This window comes from Apium graveolens, chromosome 4 (genome assembly GCF_009905375.1).
Source record: "Apium graveolens cultivar Ventura chromosome 4, ASM990537v1, whole genome shotgun sequence".
NCBI lineage: Eukaryota > Viridiplantae > Streptophyta > Magnoliopsida > Apiales > Apiaceae > Apium > Apium graveolens.
This window is the reverse complement of record NC_133650.1, coordinates 77,420,360-77,429,090: the sequence shown is the minus strand read 5'-3', so window position 1 is coordinate 77,429,090 and position 8,731 is coordinate 77,420,360. Positions and strand designations below refer to the sequence as shown.

Sequence of the window (8,731 nt, the reverse complement as noted above, 5' to 3'; positions counted from 1 at the left end):
TTATGGGAATCTTCTTATCTTCCTCAAAATCTAGAATAACAAAATCTGCAGGAAAGAAGAGCTTATCCACCTTGACGAGCACATCCTCAACTATGCCCCTTGGGTAAGTAATGAAACGGTCCGCCAATTGTAGCGACATGTATGTGGGTTTTGGATCAGGCAGATCCAGCTTTTTAAAGATCGACAAGGGCATCAGATTAATGCTTGCTCCCAAATCACAAAGGCACTTGTCAAAAGTTAGATTGCCAATGGTACAAGGAATGGTGAAGCTTCCTGGATCTTTCAGTTTTGGTGGTAACTTTTGCTGCAGAACAGCGCTGCATTCTTCCGTGAGAGCAACGGTTTCAAGGTCATCCAGTTTCACCTTCCTTGAAAGAATAGTCTTCATAAACTTCGCATAACTAGGCATTTGTTCCAGAGCCTCAGCGAAAGGTATATTGATGTGAAGTTTCTTGAACACCTCCAGAAACTTCCTGAACTGTCTATCCAGCTTTTGTTGCTGCAATCTCTTAGGAAAAGATGGTGGAGGATAGAGCTGTTTCTCCTCTGTATTAGCCTCAGGCAGAGTGTGTTCAACAGTAGTCTTCCTTGGTTCCGCCGCTTTCTCCTTTTGCTTAGATTCTTCATCCCTAACTTCAGCTTCGACTTCTTTTGCCTTTTCAGCATCAGCTACTTTTCCAGACCTTAAGGTAATAGCCTTGACTTGCTCTTTGGCTTCCTTCCTGCCTGGTACTTCTGTGTCACTGGGAAGAGTGCCAGGTTGACGATTGAGCACTGCATTGGCTAATTGACCGATTTGATTTTCCAAGGTCTTGATAGAAACCGCCTGACTCTTGCACAACAGCTTAAGTTCCTCAAAATCAACACTAGTAGGTGCAGCTGCACTTCCCTGTTGAGGATATGATTGCCTTGTAGCATACTGCTGTGGTTGCTGGAATCCAGGTGGGTTAAACTGTTTACTTACTCCTTGCTGATATGGTGGCTGAATAGCATTCTGATTATTCCCCCAGCTGAAATTTGGATGATTTCTGTTGTTAGGATGATAGGTCGCTGGCACAGGCTGCTGTTGTCACTGATAATTATTCACATACTGAACAGATTCATTGACAAGAGAACACTGATCCGTAGCATGAGAACCTGCACAAAGCTCACAAACCATAGCTATTTGATTAACTCCATACGTAGCCAGAGAATCAACCTTCATTGATAGCGCTTGGAGCTGGGCTGCAATAGCGGTGGCTGCATCAACTTCCAGAATACCTGCTACCTTGCCTGACGTCATCCTCTGAGTTGGGTTTTGATGCTCATTCGCAGCCACCGTCTCGATAAGATTATACGCCTCAGTATAGCTTTTAGCCCATAAGGCGCCTCCAGCTGCTGCATCGAGCATGGGCCGAGATTGGGCCCCCAAACCATTATAAAAACCAGTGATTACCATCCAATCTGGCATTCCATGATGTGGACATTTTCTCAACATTTCCTTGTAGCGTTCCCAAGCCTCGCACATAGATTCTGTAGGTTGCTGCGCAAACTGAGTAAGAGCACTCCTCATAGCAGCAGTCTTTGCCATTGGATAAAACTTAACCAGAAACTTTTGCACAAGATCTTGCCATGTAGTGATGGACCCAGCTGGTTCAGAATGTAACCAATCTTTAGCTTTATCCCTCAGTGAGAATGGGAAAAGCCTCAACTTGATAGCCTCATCAGTCACGCCATTATACTTAAAAGTGCTGCAGATCTCGACAAAATTCCTTATGTGCATGTTGGGGTCTTCAGTTGCCGCTCCTCCAAAAGAAACAGAATTCTGCACCATCTGAATAGTGCCCGGCTTGATCTCAAAGGTGTTAGCTTGAATAGCCGGATGAAGGATGCTTGACTGAATGTCATCAATTTTAGGCCGATAAAAATCCATAAGAGCTGGATCAGCTTGAACAATACGATCTCCCATGTTTACTGGTTCTTTCTGCTCAGTTCCTGAATCCGAATCCTCAAAATCTAACTTCTCCGGTGTATCAAGAACTTCGTCTTTCTCCTCAGCTGTATCTAAGGTCCTCTTGCGAGCACGAGAACGAGTTTGCATAAACGTTTGCTAAAGTACCTGAAACACAACCGAAAAGAGTAATTAACTACTATGTCCTAATCACTGAGTCCTAATGACCAATGATGGTAAGTACATAAACTAAACAAATACGCCGAGTCCCCGGCAGTGGCGCCAAAAACTTGTTAGGGCGAAATCACGCACTAATATTCACGCAAGTATACGCGTTCGCAAGTAATATAGAATACTTTCTAGTTCGTTCCCTCAGAGACTCAGACTAAGTTATTGTCTAATTAAACTCACTCACCAATGTATGATTACTTCTCAATGTTAAGATAACACTTAAAATTGTTGATTAAATATTAACTATAATTAACTACTTAATTAACCACTTAACTAACACTTTAATTTATCAATAATAAAACACTCATTAGATCACAACTTCATTATTACTTCCTTCTATAGCCATTGCTATTACCTTTAGCATGTGACAGTGATGATATTAATCGAATAACACGAAACTGATAAAAGCCAACTTTCATTGTACTAATACCATTCTACCAAGCATCCACAATTAAGATAGAAGTTGAATAGTCATCAATTATGTTGAGTTCCTATATGTCTACAGAAATTGACAACACAATGATTTAAGCACAAGTTATTCCTTTTTGATTACATAGGGCAAATAAAACTGTTAGAGTTACCCACTAATCATGCACAACGTACATGAACCTATGCTAGCATGGCAAGTTCTAAATCTCAAGATCCACCGTCGCTTCACAAGAGATTAACACCCTATCTTATATGTTCGCGACGCACATAAGACGAATACGCACAACCAATACTAGATATCATGCAATCATCACATACTAAAGTATTAAACAATTAACTAAAGAATTCCATAATAAATCCGTTGCAACCCCATGATCACGATTAGCCCATAATAGAACTTATCACCATCATGGGTTCATATGAAATCATGATAAACAAACACAAAAAAATAACAACTAAACTGATTATATTAAAACAGAGTACGTCACAAGAGTAAATAAGTCAAAGCAAGAAAACTAGCATCCAACGTTACAACGAAACAAGAATCACAAGAATATATGCTTCCTCTTCGTTGCTGTGTGCTAAATCGGTCTTCTTCCTTATCTCCTTCGCTTCTTGCCAAACACAATCTAAAACATAATCTCCTCTTTATACTCTATGAAAAACGTCTCAAATCTACCTATATAATAGTCCCATAAAACTCAGATTACATAGATGTTGGAAGCCAAACATAAGTAGAAGTCTAAAATAATATATCTTTTTCCCCGACCCTGCGCGGCCGCTCAGCATTTCTGCGCGGGCGCGCAAGGCTGCTGCGCGGCCGCTCAGCATTGCTGCGCGGGCGCGCAGGACCCTACAAGAAAATTTCCAGGTTTGCTCCGTTTCTTCGCCGTAATCTGCCCGTTCTTTTCCTCTCGCAATGGTGAACACATGCCAAGGCTTATTCTTGATGATTCCTTCTCCGAAATGCAACTAATACCCTGAAATGCATAATCACTAGAAAAACGCATCAAATACACAAAATACTTGATTTCAAGACACCAATTTAAGCCATTTTAAGACGTTCTAAGTGGTATAAAATGCCATTTATCACACTCCTCCATCACCACCGAAGTCCTCTGCCTAGAGTCTCAAATCAACCTATCTACCAGAGCTCCTAACTCAGGAATGCGGAAGTACACAAAGTCTCGGTCCTGGGCTAACTTGCCACCAACACTGACAGGAACAATCTTAGGCATCTCCGACTCTGGCTCAGGGGCAGGGGTCTCTGAATCAGGCCTCAAGGGTGAAATCTGCATGGGGATCTCACTACTCTCAGAAGGGTCCTCCTCTGGGTCTGAACTAACATACACAGACTCCTCTGGAGAGCGTAGAACCGGGTCTACAGGGGTACCAGACAAGCTAATCTCTGAGTCTGATTCACTACCACTACTAGGATCCTGAGAGAAAACACAAAACAGAAACCAAGAAACAATGTTAGGGTTAAATAAAGCTTCCAGCTATCTCACACCCTAACTCTAGTTTCCACTTTACCAATCAACACTTTACTTAGACTATACCTAATAGTCTAACTCAACTCTTGATGAGTCGAACTCTCTCGCGATATAGATATATTCCCAAAATACCCTTTTTAAAACCTAACTTATCTCAGGGACTAGATCCTGTAGCTCTTATACCAACTTGTGACGCCCTCAATCTCGGGGTTAGGAAATGAGGACTCACACACCTCTAATCTAATAATTAAATATGCATAAACCCCGATCAACTACTAACAGGATCAACAGGATAAAGTATGAGACAAGATTACAACTACCAATCACAAAATATAACTTACAAGCCCGAAATACTATTAAATAAACAATATCGATTCCGGCTGGGAACTGACAGATAACCCATTGTATCTTTAAATACTTCTTTCTAGGCGCGAGCTCACTCATAACAACTACTACCTGCTCTGGCAACCGGAAGCCCTCGACACGGTAGGGACCACCAGGTACGCTCTTACGAGCAGTGCGCCTAAGCCTGGCCATCTTCTTGCTTAACTGCCATGGTTAGATTAAGACAAAACAAATGAGTATAAAACTCAGCAAGTAACTATATATCATCTCTACAATATCAAATCATAATATACTTTGAACAAACTAGGGCATTCTACTTTTAATTAATCTAGGTGGCAGATTTCCATTTTTTTTTCTTTGGGATAAGGAAAGGTATCCGAAGAATAGTTGGGCTTTCAAGAAATAAGGCTTGAAATAGGACAAAAGCCGACATTCATCACAAATCATTATAGGATTAAAATAGATCTTCTGATAGAGGAAAGCAACAGTATTTCAAGATATAGAATCAATCATATGATCAACAATTTCAAGGATCAGGGTTCTCGAGCCTTAAGCTCCACAATGACATAATCAACTCTTTTCAAAGCAATATAAACCATTTTCATTTCCAAAATCAATTTACTGAATAAAAGTTTCAGTTCCCTTTTAAATATTCACTTAGAACCCTTGATTGGATCACTTTATCTTTCCATTTCATTATATACGGGTGATCAGCCCGTATCGACCTCCATTCCGGTCTTTAAGGTACCAATCGGCATAATTTCAGCCTTAAATTGGACTAGTCCCACTAGCCTCTTACCATGACTGGACTAGTCCCACTAACCTCTTACGTCTCAATCCAATCCATTATGAATTCATTTGGAAAACCTTGAGTTTGGAAAAACAAATAGGTTTACTATAATTCATTTTATCATTACCAAGCATTTGAAATCATTCAGACTCTTTCAAGTCGAAACTCATTCTCAATTCAGATTTTAAAGAAACAAAGTTCAGGGAGTGAATCAAAGATACGCAAGGAACAATTCACAAGAATTCTGTATCAAGGACGACAAGGCACTAGATAAGAAAGACCAGCATTGACTTAGGGATCAATAAGGTGATCAAGAGAATCAGGGTATCATTAAACAGAGTTAACCGAGATAATCAATAGGTTCAATATGAATCATGGCATTATAAGTAACTTGAACAGAAAGGTCAGGTTATCAATGAGTGAAATCAATAGGCTTATCAATAACAGGTTATCAAGAACAGGGATTCTTTAAATCAATAACAGGGTTTTATAAAACATGGGTCTCATAAAATAAGGGCTTCATGCTTAAACAGTTCAATACTCTACATGGTATGAACAACATTTCCTTTATAATCATTTACACAAGTAATCAGAGTTACTTGCCTGAATTTGCTTTCCTGAGGGTTGAACTACAGCCACCTAGTAAATCCTTTCCTTTCCTAGCCTGAATGCCCTCACGCTCCGAATTTACAATAAAACCAAAATCTTAATTAGATTCCCAACTCTCGTTCCCGAAACGATCCCACTATACGGTAACTCGATTATATCCTTGACTCGAGCATACGAATATAGCTTATACATATAAGCACATAGCACTTAGCACATAGCATAATCCTTATATACTTAGCAATCAAAGCGTACTCGCTTGACCTTGGCTATGTCTCAATTCACACTAACACGACTCTCTTTTACGAGTACAAGATCTATTTACAACCAAACATTTACGTATATACTATCACTTATATCAATCAACTTAATTTCCTTTTCTTTTGCTCCTTAATTCGAACCATACATACAAAACACTTCCACATATATTCATTTTCAACCTCATATAAGCAAGCACAACTAATACAATTCACAAGGATCATTTAGCACTTAAACTTCATCCCTTTTTAACCAAAAATCCGAATCCTACTTTTATTAAGATCGAAATCAACACTCCCGTTTAATTACCAAAATTCGAACATATCACTTCTTAATCTTTATCATGCAATTAAAATCTCACTTAGCAATTCAATCCACTTAATTTCACCTTTTTATTCCTAAGAATCCATTCGGGTTTTTTTTCCATAAATCAACATACAAGAATGGATTTTAACATGCAAGGCAATACATCACATTTCCCATTTATTTTAGTTCTTAACTAGATCATTCCATTCACTTAAACACCAAATCATGTAACACCTAACTCATTCAACCAACATGCATTTGCTCAATCAATAATTAGCCCCTTTTTATCTTGTTTTCATTCGGCAAGAACATAATTTTCAACTCAAGGACTAATCAATAACATGCACTAATTGATCTTCTTTAAAACTATCATGCAATCACCTTTCAGCCATATAAACCTAGTGTTCAACAAGATTAACCCACAAAACCCGAAGTCCTCATCTTTATTAGCAAAAACCGAAGCAAAAAAAAACTCACATGCAAATCCTCAATTTTTGATTTTCTAAGCAACAATCATATGCACACATTCATTTTCTTCCTAACACAATCAATGGAATCATTTAATCAAGCTCACACTTGAATTTCAGCAATGAAACAAAACCCTTTTCTAACTTTTCAAGAAATCATAACATGCAACACTAAAATCCAACGATCTCCTTTGGATCATGGCCGGTGGTGGTCGAACTTGAGAGAGTCCATAACGGATCTCTTCTCGAATTTATGACCTCCAATCACGCGTAAATTCACTCTCTTAGTTATGCATCAAGAAATTATTTTTCTTAAACACAACCATAGTGATTACTTCAACAAAACCTTTATAATCACTTACATGCAAGTAGCAATCGAAGTATATACCAAGAATAACAACTAATGGAAGCAATATCTCGGTGTTTGAGTGTGTTTTAATGGTTGCATGCGAGTGAGAGAGTTGAGAGATGAGAGAGCCGAGAGGGAGTGAGAGAGAGTGTGAGAGTGTTCGAAAGAGAGAGGAGAGAAAAAAAAGAAGAGAGAAAAGAGTGAGTGCACGGAAAAGAAGAAGAAAATGGGGGAGGAAGGAGTATTTTATACTCCACCAAGATTAAGGGAAAAATAGTAATTCAATAATTCCTTTTTGACTGGCACTTTCTTTCTCTTTTTACTCAAATGCAATGAAATTCAAAATAAAAATATTTCTCTCTCGAAAAGATGAAATTGTCTTGAATAAAAATCTTTAACACGTAGGTTTCGAAATTAGCTTTCCAATCATTACTCATAATGAATTTTTGAGCGAACGGTTGATTTTATATGAATTTCGCAAACTTGCTTTAATAAATATATTTTCCACATAAAATCAATTTAAAAATGCAAAGATCAACAATCAAGTTCACTTATTATTTTTAAAAAGTTTGTAGGATCTTTACGAAGATAACAGAACAAATCCCATGTTTTTATCCTTCTCGGATGATTTTATAAAAATGCGCGGAGGTTAATTAAACCTTTACTTAAATCACGTAATTCCTTTAAAATTCACAAAATTGACACAGAACACATAGTCATGCACACAGTCAAGCAATCACACACATATAGTCACATAACGACTCAGGTCTGATCATAGAATCTATCCCTCTTTAATCCTTATCCTCTTTTACGCGTACCGAGTCACGTTCAGCCTGACGGCCCGATGCTCAGCGTTTCGATTACGCTTCTCATTATCTTTGCCAATCAACACGTCTCCTAAGATGCGAAATACTTTATTCATTCACTTCACATATAACTCACATTTTATATTATTTAGTTCCATATTAGGACGGGTTCCGTTCTACCTAACGGCCCGACACCAAGCTTAACTTCTAAGCTGACTCTTTAAATTGGAATGTTTTTATCCACGATCCTTAACTCTAGTATACAGATAAGACAAATAATCATCACTTAATCACATAATTATAATCTCATCACATAACACATACTTTATTCTCTTAATTATGATGCAAAATTCTTGGTCGTTACAACTAAGGTTTTTAAGTTCCACCTGTCAGCAGCCACTCTAAGGAGGGCTTCCGCTCATTTTTTGGGCTCGCCTTTAAGGGGTTTGGACGTTGGTCTGTCTGGAAAAGTATAAGGGTGAGAAAAGAAAGAAAGAACATAGAAATAACACAAGGAAAAGAAATAAAGGGCGCGCCCTTACTTGGTGACTTGTTAAATCTTATCCTTATTCTGGGCACGTCGTACAGGTAAGCTTGCCAGAGGAAAAACCTTTCTTGTTGTGCTGCTTGTCCACCACCAAATAATAGTACCCGTGGTCAGACTTTCTTAGATTGAAAAAATAAGCGACTTCAGCCATGGATGGCTGGGGAAAACCCAAGT

The 8,731-nt window shown here is 38.5% G+C and overlaps 1 non-coding gene across 1 annotated transcript; it reads left to right on the top strand.

The window, feature by feature from the left end:
• Positions 1-1,448: 1,448 nt before the first annotated feature.
• On the top strand, positions 1,449-1,555 carry LOC141722292 (small nucleolar RNA R71). The gene has a single exon (XR_012575310.1). It is a non-coding gene; the product is annotated as a small nucleolar RNA R71 (small nucleolar RNA).
• Positions 1,556-8,731: the final 7,176 nt, after the last annotated feature.